Source organism: Mirounga leonina, unplaced genomic scaffold, assembly GCF_011800145.1.
Source record: "Mirounga leonina isolate KUSES-001 unplaced genomic scaffold, KU_Mleo_1.0 Mir_224, whole genome shotgun sequence".
NCBI classification, from domain to species: domain Eukaryota; kingdom Metazoa; phylum Chordata; class Mammalia; order Carnivora; family Phocidae; genus Mirounga; species Mirounga leonina.
In genome coordinates this window covers 10173697-10185931 of record NW_023270615.1, presented here as the reverse complement: position 1 = coordinate 10185931, position 12235 = coordinate 10173697, and the positions used below count along the sequence as shown (strand labels likewise).

The 12235-nt window shown below is 40.6% G+C and overlaps 1 protein-coding gene across 5 annotated transcripts in view; it reads left to right on the top strand.

The window, feature by feature from the left end:
- Positions 1-12235, top strand: part of PIP5K1B (phosphatidylinositol-4-phosphate 5-kinase type 1 beta) — a 305430-nt gene that overhangs the window by 21528 nt on the left and 271667 nt on the right. The window lies entirely within an intron of this gene.

The window sequence follows — 12235 nt, the reverse complement described above, 5'->3', positions numbered from 1 at the left end:
GTATTCTAACCCATAAATAGAGAATGCCTTTCCACTCATTTCACTCGAATTTAATTTCCTTTAAAAAAATTTTCGACCTGTTATCATTACAACACCTTCCAGAAATTACAGATTTTATTTATTTATACTCATCTCATTTCAGAAAGAATTTGAGGTGGCTGACCAAATGGTGTATGAATATAATACGGTCAGAACAATGGAGCAAGCCAGGGAGAGGGGAAGCTGGTGATAGGAAAGTAAGACCAAAAGAGCATGGTTAGTAAGTAAACACATGCCTCAAGGTATTGAATGAATATTTGCTAGATTGGGATAATCAGTTTTGCCCCAAACTTTCCAGTGGCTTATTTTCACCCTTTAATATGCTCTAGTATAGAACAAAATGTAAAGAAATATAACCCTTAGGCATACACTTTCTCCTAAGTTCAGCTGTTACCAACCTCAATGCAAATAAAGCTTGGCTTTTCTTTTAAATCTCAGGAAAGTAGTTCCTTTCTCTCACATCCACCATTTCCAGTGGGAAGAGGGTGATGTGCCCACTTACCACAGAGAGGTGTCCCAGGTCTCCCTCTCACATCTTGCTGTACAGGAAGGTCCAAAGAAGAGAGAGGCTTTTGTTCCCAAGCTCAAGTGCATACCCTCTTGGTAGGAAGGAATTAGCCTTGGTGGAAGGAAAGACTTTAAACTTCCCTTCTCCAGTACTTCCCAGTGTTTTAATGTTTCATATTCTTGCTCCAAAACAGGAAAGAGTCTCCTGCACCTCTGGTCCTTATCCAGATACAGCATGCACTCTCTGTGGTGATTTTATTCCAGTCGAGATGTTACCTTAGCAACCAACTTACCAGCTCACTCAATTAACATACTTCCTATCTGTAATCAATACTCATTAGTGCTGAATCACTTCTTTGCTTTGCTGTATTTTTTTTTTACTTTATTTTTATTGAAGTATAGTTGACACGCAATATTATATTAGTTTTAGGTGTATAACGTAGTGATTCAGCATTTGTGTACGTTACAAAATGGTCGCCACAGTAAGTCTAGTTACCGTCCGATACCATACAGAGTTGTGACAATATTATTGACTATATTCCTTAGGCTCTACTTTATATCCCCCTGACTTACTTGTTTTCTAACTGGAAGTTTATACTTCTTGATGCCCTTGACTTATTTTGCCCATCCCTACCTCCTTCCTCTCTGACAGCCGTCGGTTCTCTGTATTTGTGAGTCTATTTCTGTTTTGTTTTGTAGGTTTCATGTATAAATGAAATCATACCGTGTTTGTCTTTCTCTGAGTTATTTCACTTAGCACAGTACCCTTCTGGTACACCCACGTTGTCACACAGGACAAGATTTCAGTCTTTTCTACAGCTGAAGAATATCCGAGGGTATGTGTGTATCACAATTTCTTTATCGATTCATTCACTGATAGATGCTTAGGTTGTTTCTGTATCTTGGGTATTGTAAATAATGCTGCGGTGAACATGAAGGTGCATACACCTGTTTGAATTCATGTTTTGTTTTCTTCAGATAAATACCCAGAAGTGGAATTGCTGGAGCATTCTATTTTTAAGTTTTTGAAGAAACTTGGTACTGTTTTCAGTAGTAATTAGGCCAATTTACATTCCTATCACCAGTGCACAAGGGTTCCCTTTGTCTCCACATCCTCACCAACCCCTGTTTTCTTGCCTTTTGATACTGGCCATTCTGACAGGTATGAGGGGATATCTCATGATTTGCATTTCCCTGATGGTGAGTGATGTTGAGCATCTTTCCATGGACCTATTGGCTGTCTTTGGAAAAATGGTCAGATCTTCTGCCCATTTTTAATTGGATTATTATTATTATATTGGGTTGTAGGAGTTCTTCATATACTTTGAATGTTAGCCCCATATTTGATATATGATTTGCAAATATCTTCTCCCATTTGGTAGGCTGCCTTTTTATTTTGTTGATAGTTTCCAATGCTATGGAGAAGCTTTTAGCTTGAGGTGGTCCCACTTGTTTGTTTTTGCTTCTGTTGCTTTTGCTTTTGGTGTCAAATTAAAAAAAAAAACATTGCCAAGACCTGTATCAGGGAGCTTGCTGCCTTCGTTTTCTTCTTAGGAGTTTTATGTTTTTCGGCCTTACATTCAAGTATTTAATCCATTTTGAGTTAATTTTTGTGTATGGTGTAAGAAAGGGGTCCCGTTTCATTCTTCTGCATGTAGCTGTCCAGTGTTCCCAGCCTCATTTATTGAAGAGACTATCCTTTCTTCATAGTATATTCTTGGATCCTTCGTTGTAAATTAATTGACCATATATGCCTGGGTTTATTTCTGGGCTCTCTGTTCCATTGATCTGTCTGTCTACCGTTATGCCAATAGTTATGCCAATTAGTTACCGTTATGTCTACCGTTATGTCTACCGTTATACCAATTAGTTACCGTTATGCCAAATACCATTATTTACTGTTTTTTGTTACAGTAGCTTTGCAATACGGTTTGAAATCAGGAAGCACAATGCTTCCAACTTTGCTCTTCTTTCTCAAAATTGCTTCGGCTACTTAAAGTTTGTTATGGTTCCATACAAATTTTAGAATTGTTTGTTCTAGTTCTGTGAAAAATGCCATTGGAATTTTAATAGGGATTACATTGAATCTGTATATTGCTTTGGGTAATACGAACATTTTAACAATATTCTTGCAGTCAGTGAGCACAGGATATCTTTCCATTTATTTGTGTCTTCTTCAGTTTCTTTCATTAAGGTCTTGTAGTTTTCAGTATAGAGGTCTTTCATTTCCTTGGTTTAATTTATTCCTAGGTGTTTTTTTTATGCAGTTACAAATGGGATTGTTTTCTTAAGCTCTCTTTCTTAGTGTTCATTATTAGTGTACAGAAATTGTATCTTGATTTTGTGTATTGATTTGCATTTTGCAGTTTAATTCATTTGTTAGCGCTAACAGTTTTTTGGTGGAATCTTCAGAGTTTTATTTACATAATACTATATCATCTGCAAAAAGTTGACAGCTTTACTTCTTTCTTTTCGATTTGGATGTCTTATGTCTCTTTTTCTTGCCAAATTGCTGTGGTTAGGGCTTCCAATACTATGTAGAATGAAAGTGGCGGGAGTCTGTATCCTTGTCTTGTTCCTGATCTTAGAGTAAAATCTTTCAGCTTTTCATTGTTGAATATGATGTTAGCTGTGGGCTTGTCATATATGGCCTTTATTATATGGAGGTCTATTTCCTCTAAACCCACTTTGAAAGTTTTTCATCATAAATGGATGCTCAATTTTGTCAAATGCTTTTTCTGATATCTGCATCTATTGAGATGATAGGATTTTTATCTTTCATTTTGTTAATGTGGTGTATCACGGTGACTGATCTGTGGATGTTGAACCATCCTTGCATCCCTGGAATAAAGCCCACTTGATCATGGTATATAATCTTTTTACTGTATTGTTGAAATGGGTTTGCTAATTTTTTTGAAGACTTTTGCATCTGCATTCATCGGGAATACTGGCTTGTAATTTTATTTAATTTTTTAGGTTTCCCAGTTCATTAGCATAAAATTATTTTTTGTAGTCTCTTAGGATCTCTTGTATTTCTCTTAAGATCAGAAACAGAAATGCTGTTTCATTTCTGATTGAGATGATGATATGATTTGCATTTCTGATTTTTTAAATAGTTATTGAAGAGCAAGAGTGAATCCTTAATTTTGATCATTTAGAATGAAGTATATTTTGGTTTATTTCTGGGAGATAGTAAAATCTCCAGTCTAATTTATCTTCCAAAATATAAAAGGAAGCTAAAATCTTAACATATTCAATTGTTTTAAGAAATTATATTAAAGCCAATAAAATAAGAATTTTTAAAACACCTATGAAATAGGGAAAATATATCTACACACACACAAGGTTAGTATCCATAATATACAAGGCACAGATAGTATTATGTTACAACCCATCTTTATTTGGATAAATGGCTAAAGGTTAAATATTATCAGTTTTACACATCAGAAAGACCAGTGTGCGCAGAAAGAACCAAACATGGTAATGATGAAAGAAATGCAACCTAAGGTAAACTCAGGTTTAAAAAAATAATTAAAATGGTAAGTTACGGGGCGCCTGGGTGGCTCAGTCATTAAGCGGCTGCCTTCGGCTCAGGTCATGATCCCAGGGTCCTGGGATCGAGCCCCACATCGGGCTTCCTGCTCAGCGGGGAGCCTGCTTCTCCCTCTCCCAGTCACCCTGCTTGTGTTCCCTCTCTTGCTGTCTCTCTCTCTCTGTTAAATAAATAAAATCTTTAAAAATAAATATATATGTAAAGGTGAGGATAGGACAACTGAAGAAATACCCCGCAAGCCTAATTGGGACTAATATCAGTTCCCAAAAAATGAGCCATTTCAGGCGATGAGATTTACTTTTGGATTAAAAAATTTCTTAAAAGAAGGTTTTAGATCTAGTATAATAGCCCATATCCAATTACATTTTTAAATTCTGTACATAGAAAACAAATTTCTCAATTGTTAACCAATATCGTGCTTTTTAAGTACGATGATAGATAACTAAACTCGGGGAAAAGCAGAGAATTTCAGGAAGTCCACAGGAGTCATTGGAATGGAATTTGACTTGGACTATGTTGAGAAATAAAACTCTTGAGCTTGTCACATCAGGTATATTGGAACTGACAATAAATTCCAAGGCTTTTAGTGGGTGCTTAAAATGGGCCCTACCCATTTTATATATACACTAAGTACGAATACAGATCAGCTAGAAGGGAAACAGGAAAGGGATCATGGATTTCCTGATTGTTTGGAATTTACAGTGTTGCTCCAGTTTATGTCCTTTGTTCGTGAGAATTATCCCTGAGAAGGGGGTGAGACTCAGCCACTTCCTTTACAGTCTTAGTTAAAAGCTACTGCTCCTTACTTATTCTTCAATCATTAACAGGTGAACAGATATTATCTCCATGGCCATTACTGTTAAGGAAAGTTACCTTTAGCCCAAGTCTATGGACCCTTTTGAATATGTGCAATAATTTAGTTTCAAAGGTCATATATCACGTATGAGTGCTGCTTTAGAATCTTCGAGGCTGTTCTAGACTAACTCTTGATGTCTGAAAGTTGCAGTGTTTCAGTTTAGCATTGGTTTATGAGTATCTGTCCCACCTGTAGGATTTCTGATACTTCTCATGTCTGGATGGAATGTGTCCGTTTTGCAGGGGAAAGTGAGGCGAGGTTTGCACCTGACATTGCATTATGTACAATGGACAGGGATCCAAGATGAGCCAACTCCTTTGTCTTCCCAGTAAAGAACAGCCTCTAAAATGAGGCTAATGTTGCCCACTTCAGTGGGTTATTGAGAAAATTAGCTGAAATAAAGGAATATGGGCAGTAGGAACTAGGTAAATACTACTTCATTTCACTCTTTATGTGCTTTTTATAACAGATCTTAAGCTGAGGGCAAAGGGGATAACATTGGGAGTGGGGGTGGGGTGGGGTGGGGAGGGAATTGCAAAAGGAATGAGTGGGCTTTGCCCTGGAGGAATTTAAATAGATTAGGGGAGCCAGGCACTGTGAATTAGGGGAAGATAATGCAGTTGAAAGAATGGTGGCAACAATGTTGAGGGTGGTGGGGGTTGGTGTCAAGCCAGCCTCCGGGCTCCAAAGTAAGCCTTGGAGGTTGCCCGTCTGCTGGTTGTTCTCTCCAGATCTCTCCAGATCTGAAGATGGGCTGGTGCAAAGGTTTTACCCATGCTGTGAAATTGCTCAGTGAGAGACCCACACTTCAAAAAGCGTTAACGTGTTTGAATTATGCTCTTTGCCTTTGCAAAATGGCCTCTTCTTCGCAGTATTTCAGGAAGTATTTCGTAATAAACAGATTGCAACTCTTTTTATCACGTGGATGCAAGGAGACTAGGAAAGGAGCAAGCTGGCTTCTGGCAACTTCCAGCTCGTCCTCCGCTTCCGGGGCTCCTATGCTTGAACCAGTCCAAGGTAGAGTTGCTTCTAGAAGCTCTTGAACTCTTTCTCATGACACTGTAATAAATAGTGAGGTGGAGGAGATAATATTTTATTTATACTTCTCTTATGGACTTAGTGCTCTTCAGTGTGTATTTTCAGTTATTTGCAGGCATGTCTTTATCTGCCCGGCTGGATTGTAAGTTCCTTGAGGGAAGAAGGGTCTCTTGTTCATTTTCTAATAAATAAAACTTTGTCCAAAGCAATTCTCTTTACTCCAAAATCATGCTGACTGTTTGAGCTACATGGATCACTTTTGTTTATTTGTCGCGTAGTGTGGTTCAGGAGTGTCTGAAACTAATCATTTGGGTTTGGGTGTATTTGGGATTCAAAGGAGATTCATTTCCTTACCATTTTTTTTTTAAGATTTTATTTATTTATTTGACAGTGAGAGAGGGAACACAAGGAGGGGGAGCAGGAGAGAGAGAAGCAGGCTTCCCGCTGAGCAGGAAGCCCGACTGGGGCTCGATCCCAGGACCCTGGGATCATGACCTGAGCCGAAGGCAGCCGCTTAAGGACTGAGCCACCCAGGTGCCCCTCCCTTACCATTTCTAACTTAGGCTCTGCTAGTATATTCCCTTCACTCCACCTGGAGATCAGTGATGGTAGGTCTCATTTCTCATCCATATTTGTTCAGAAACTCAGAACTATGGCCACTTCCTGTTTGAGAAAAGGACATCAGAAGAGGAGGCGCTGGTCTCAAGTCTGATAGCTAAACCCAGACAGTTGGGTCTGGTACGTAGAAGATAGTGGGGCCTAAAGAAAAGAATGAACACATCTAGCAGGTATAGGAAGGTCCGTGTTTTTCCTGGGCAAGGCTCTCTGGGAGAGCTGAGTTAAGATGCAGCTGGTATGGAGAAAGACGTCAAGAACACAGCAGAGTGGAGAGGTTTGCCTGCCCCTTTGGCAAAGCCTGGTGGTACGTCTTGGTTGTGTAGAGTGGGCATTACCAGTGCCTGCTGGCCCGGGTGCAGATGTTCTTTACGCTCATCGTCTGGTGGTGCTGCTGGTGATGATGATGGAGAAATGGGAGCCTTGCACCAGTTTTGATGCTTTGCACCTGCTGAGGAGGTCAGCCCCTTCTTCCTTGTGATAGAAAGGAAGGGTGTTTAATTTCGGTGTAGGCCACAAGGTGACTGTAAATACTCATGTACTTGGGTAATTAAATTGGTGGTAGCTTATTTTTAGAAATCATCTGAGAAGCTGATCATCCAACCACAAAATTGCCAGTGGGAAATGAGAAGCAGATGGCTGAAGAGAACCTTGCTGTATGTTGTACGTGCTCACACAGTATGGTGCTGGGTACTGGTCATTCCTCTGGCGCCATGCCTTGTCTCTGCCCAGTTTCCTCAAAGCGTATGAGTTAGCCTGGCATTGCAGTCTAAACTGCACAGACGTGCATATTTCATTTTTCTCCATTTGTTCAGCCGGTGTCCGTCAGTCCTTCTAACTGGTCAACACGTGAAGAATGATGGCTAACCTCAGTGCTTCCTCAAGAAAATTTTATAAGCCCTGTCTTCCTTGAGTCCTATTGTCTATGTTGTACACAAACTCTGTGTGACTTTTAGGTTTTGGGAGGGAACCATTGAATAAAAATTTTCTCAACCCGTTTTGGGCCTCTAGACCAAGGATTTTTAACTTTCCTTCTGAGATCACCACTTATTAAAATACCTAGACTCTGTAAGTGATCATTGAACTGGTAAGGAGGCTGGGACGTGCTGTGGTGATTAAGAGTATGAATTTCGCTTCACATTCTGTCTCTGTAACTCCCGTGTGACCCCAGGAAAGCCACTCAACTGCTTTATTCCTCAGCGTTTTCGGCTATACAATGGGAGTAATTATGTGCCTACCTCACTGAGTTGTTGTAGGAATGGATTCTGTGAGGGGCGTCTCTGGGAGGCACTCAAATATTTGCTCATGTTTAATGGACAGTTAGAATGATCAGTGTGCAAAGTTTATACAGAAAAGTAGATGAGTTCATCCCACTAAGGAACTTACAGTGGAGTTGGGGAGATAAGCTCATGAAACACAATCAGTGGGGCTGGGAATGCAAAATAAGATGGGGTTTCTGAGAGTTTGGAGAAGGGAAAGATCACTCCCGTGTGGGAGGCACGCAGGAGTACTGCAGCTAGAATAAACAAGAGAATGGGGCAATGTTCCAGATGGGAGGGAAGGACAACAAGAACAAAGGCTCAGAGCTACACCCAACATATCTCTATGGCTTGGTTAAGAACTTGTTCAGTGAAGACTGGTGGGTAGCAGGCAGGTGAGTCCAGAATGTGTCAAGTACACTGGATAGAGAAGATCCTACTCCTTTTCTCCCATATATAATTTTTTAATGTGGTGACTGATACTTGCTCCCTTGGCTTCCTGTTCAGATGCCCTGAGGCAAAGGGATGGGAATGTCTCCACAGCCTGTGGAAGACAAGAGGAGAAACAGGAGTGATGAACAAGGAAGAACATGCTTATCTACAAGCTATAATCTGATGGAGAAACCATTGTACAGAGCATTGGGCGAGGCTAAAAGGGGGAGAGGGGAAAGCCCATTGGTTTGATTGTTGTGGGAACCTTCTGCTAACTAGATAGATGGAGGCTAAGGCTGATGGTATTTTGTTGACACACACTGCGTAACTGGAAGAAGGAACAGATGACCGTCCCAACTTCTGCTCAGTGGCTAAGTGGCCTGAAAATAAAGTCCAATACCTTTTGGCTTTTTTGGGTCACTTCGCAGAATACAACTGAGGAAGTTGCCAGATTGGACTTACCACCAACCACTCAGGAAGAATTAGTGTATGATATGGAAGAGGGAGGAAACTTTGAAGATGATGTGGGTGATCTGTTGGAATAATGTTCAACATTTTAGAACTTTTTTAGGTTTAGAGAATTCTCGAGAATATAGTACAGAGTATGGGAAACACTCATTTTTTCTATATCATTATCTTACATTAGCATGGTACGTTCATCCCAATGCATGAACATCTTTACGTTATTATTGACTGAAGTCCATACTTTATTCACATTTGCTGTTTTCCCTATTGCCCTTTTTTTGTTCCAGGGTCACCTCTAGGATACCACATTACATTTAGTTGTCATGTCTCCCTAAGTCCATAGTAATTGTGACAATTTCTCAGTTTGTCCTTGTTTTGATGACCTTGACAGTTTGGAGAATTATTGTCCAGTGTGTTACAGGATGTCCCTCAGTGGGGATTTGTTGAATGTTTTCCCATGATTAGATGGGGGTAATGTGTTTCAGGGTGCCGTTCTCATCACACTGTATCAAGATTACATATGCTATTAACATAACATCACTGCTGATGTTGATCTTGATTACCTGGGTGAAGCAGTGTTTGTCAGATTTCTCCACTATAGAGTTATCCTTTCTTTCTTCCCCTTTTCCAGACTGTACTCTTTGGAAGGAAGTCACTATGTGCAGCCCACACTTAAAAAGTAGGGAGTTGTAGTCCTCTTCCTTGAAGGAGGAGTATCTGTAAGAATTATGTAGAATTCTGGGGCGCCTGGCTGGCTTAGTTGGTGGAGCATATGACTCTTGATCTTGGGATCAGACTTCAAGCCCCACATTGGGTAGAGATTACTTAAAATCTTAGAAAAACACACACAGAGAGAGAATTATGTGGAATTCTTCTGCAAGGGAGATTTGTCTGTTCTCCCTGCATTTGTTTATTCAGTCACTCATTTATGTCACTGTGGACTCCTTTATGTTATACTTTGAGTTATAATCCAGTACCGCTTTACTTTCTTGCTCAGACTGTTCCAGCTTTGGCCCCTTCCTTTGTTTCCTCCTCTGTTCACTCCTGTATTCCTCAACATTCCCCCTATCCCTGTGGAGTTTTGTTTGCTTGTTTTCGCACCTCCTTATTTGCTGACGCGACAGATGCTCTTGGCTCATCTGGTATATTTCCTATCTTGGATGTCTTGGAATTTGGAACCAAAAAAGGAACCAAAAAGGTGTCTAAGTGTGTAGTGTATGTGGGATGTTATTTATAGTAATACACACTCACAAAAGGTTCAACCTAGCAGTTAACACAAAACTGAAATGTCACTTTGCGACAAACATATTGTGAAGTGATTAAACACAATGCTGGTGAGGTTGTAGGGAAATAGACATGCTCACATATGTACAGATAATGTAACTATGTAATTGGAGAGCAAATAGAGGAGATGACCGTGGCCTTTGTTCCAGGAAACCTACCCCTGGATATGGTACTTCAGGCAGAGGAAACAGTGAGTTCAGAAAGCATGAAGGAGTTCGGGGAATAGCAGGCTGGCCAGGGAGGCTGGAGTGGAGTCACCAAGACAGAGCAGCAGGTGGGAAGGCCAGAGAGATGGAGTGAGTAGGAGCAGGCACCTGCCTGGCTGGGGGGTACCCCATACTTGTGCAGATGCCAGTCATGTATAGTGTGTCTGAGTGCCTCTTCCCAGGGCCAAGCACTGCCATGGACCTGGGCTTTGGTAAATCCTTCCTGAGACTTGAGCTTTTTCTTTGAGAAGACAATTGCCTATTGGAGGGCTTTGAGCAGAGGAGTAAGGTAATCTGATTTCATTTTTTAAAAGAACCACTCTGGCTGCTCTGGGTGCTAAGAACTCGAGGGCAAAAGCAGGGGGACCGTTACAAGGTCTTTTAGTCTATTGGTATGTTTTCATCTGTTTCTATGAATCCTGATCTATTTGTATCAAGTGTTTGTATTGAGAGTAGTAATTGTTGTACATACTATTTTCTCATCTGCGCAAGTTGGTATTCTTCAGTTGCTCTGTGGTCCTCTGTTCAATCACTTTGGGTGGCTGCCTAGTAGTGTATCAGTTCCCTATTGGTGCTATGAAAATTTACCATAAATTTAGTGGCTTAAAAGGACACAAATTTATTATCTTACGGTTCTGGAAGTCAGAGTTCCTAAAGTTGAGGTGTTGGCAGGGCTGTGTCCCTTCCAAAGCCTCTAGGAAAGAATGTTTTCTTGCCTTTTCCAGCTTCTGGAGGCCTCCACATACTTTGACGTAGGACCCTTTCCTCTGTCTTTAAAGCCAGTAACATAGCAACTTCAAATCTCATCTCTTAGTCTCTAACCTCTGTTTCTGTTGTGTCCACATTGGGCCCACTTGGATAATCCAGGATAATCTCCCCGTCTCAAAATCCTTAACTTAATCATGTTTACAAAGTTCCTTTTACCACGTAAAGCAGCATGTTCCCAGGTTCTGGGTATCAGGACTTGGACGTCTTTGGGAGGAGGCATCATTTGGCCTACCACAGTTGGTGTTTTGTAGTTCATTTAACGATTCCCAATGTTGGATATTTAAACTTTTGTATCCAGTTTGGGGCTATTAGGATATTCCCAAAAGACATATTTGTATACTTGAACATTCTTTTATTTCAGATTTGTTTCAGAACGTGTCCCTTAAGATAAACACGTCAGGTCTAGGTTTCCTGGTTTCCAAAAGGCATGAACATCTTATGTATTTGGTCTCCAGATACATGGTTACATTATCATAAGTCCAGTGGGTATATCCATTTCCCTACCAACTCACCAGCATGCTTTTTTTTTTTTTTTAAGTTTTTTAATTTATTTACTTGAGAGAGAGAGAGTGAGAGAGAGAGTGCACGAGAAGGGATAGGGTCAGAGGGAGAAGCAGACTCCCTGCTGAGCAGGGAGCCTGATGCGGGACTCGATCCCGGGACTCCAGGATCATGACCTGAGCCGAGGGCAGTCACTTAACCAACTGAGCCACCCAGGCGCGCCCCACCAGCATGCTTTTTAAAGATGTGTTTCTATGGCTTGCTACAAGATGACATTTCATAGTGGCATTAATTTCTTTACTGGTTAGGTTGAATCTTTTTGGCGTATGTGCAGGTGCGTGGTTGGGTGTGTATGGTGTGTGGTATGTTCTTCGTATTTTGAAAAGAGTGTTTTAGTTTGTTTTGCTTTTTAGCTGTATCTGAAGCTAGAAGAATGGAGACAGAGACAGACTATTGCATTAGAGCACAAGGCTGACATTAATACGTGACATATACAGAACTATTTTGCTTTCAGTTCTCAGCAAAGAGAACAGTGATCTTCAAAATGAAAAGGGATTAATTAAGAAGGACGTAGAAGGCAATGAAAGAACATGTAGGTAACCTGAATGAGTTCACATCTCTGGGCCATACTAGATCATATCTCAGGGTGTGGAAGGAGTTAGCAGATAGTGCCTTTCAGCCACTGCCAATGACGGTTGAGTAAATCTTGCAG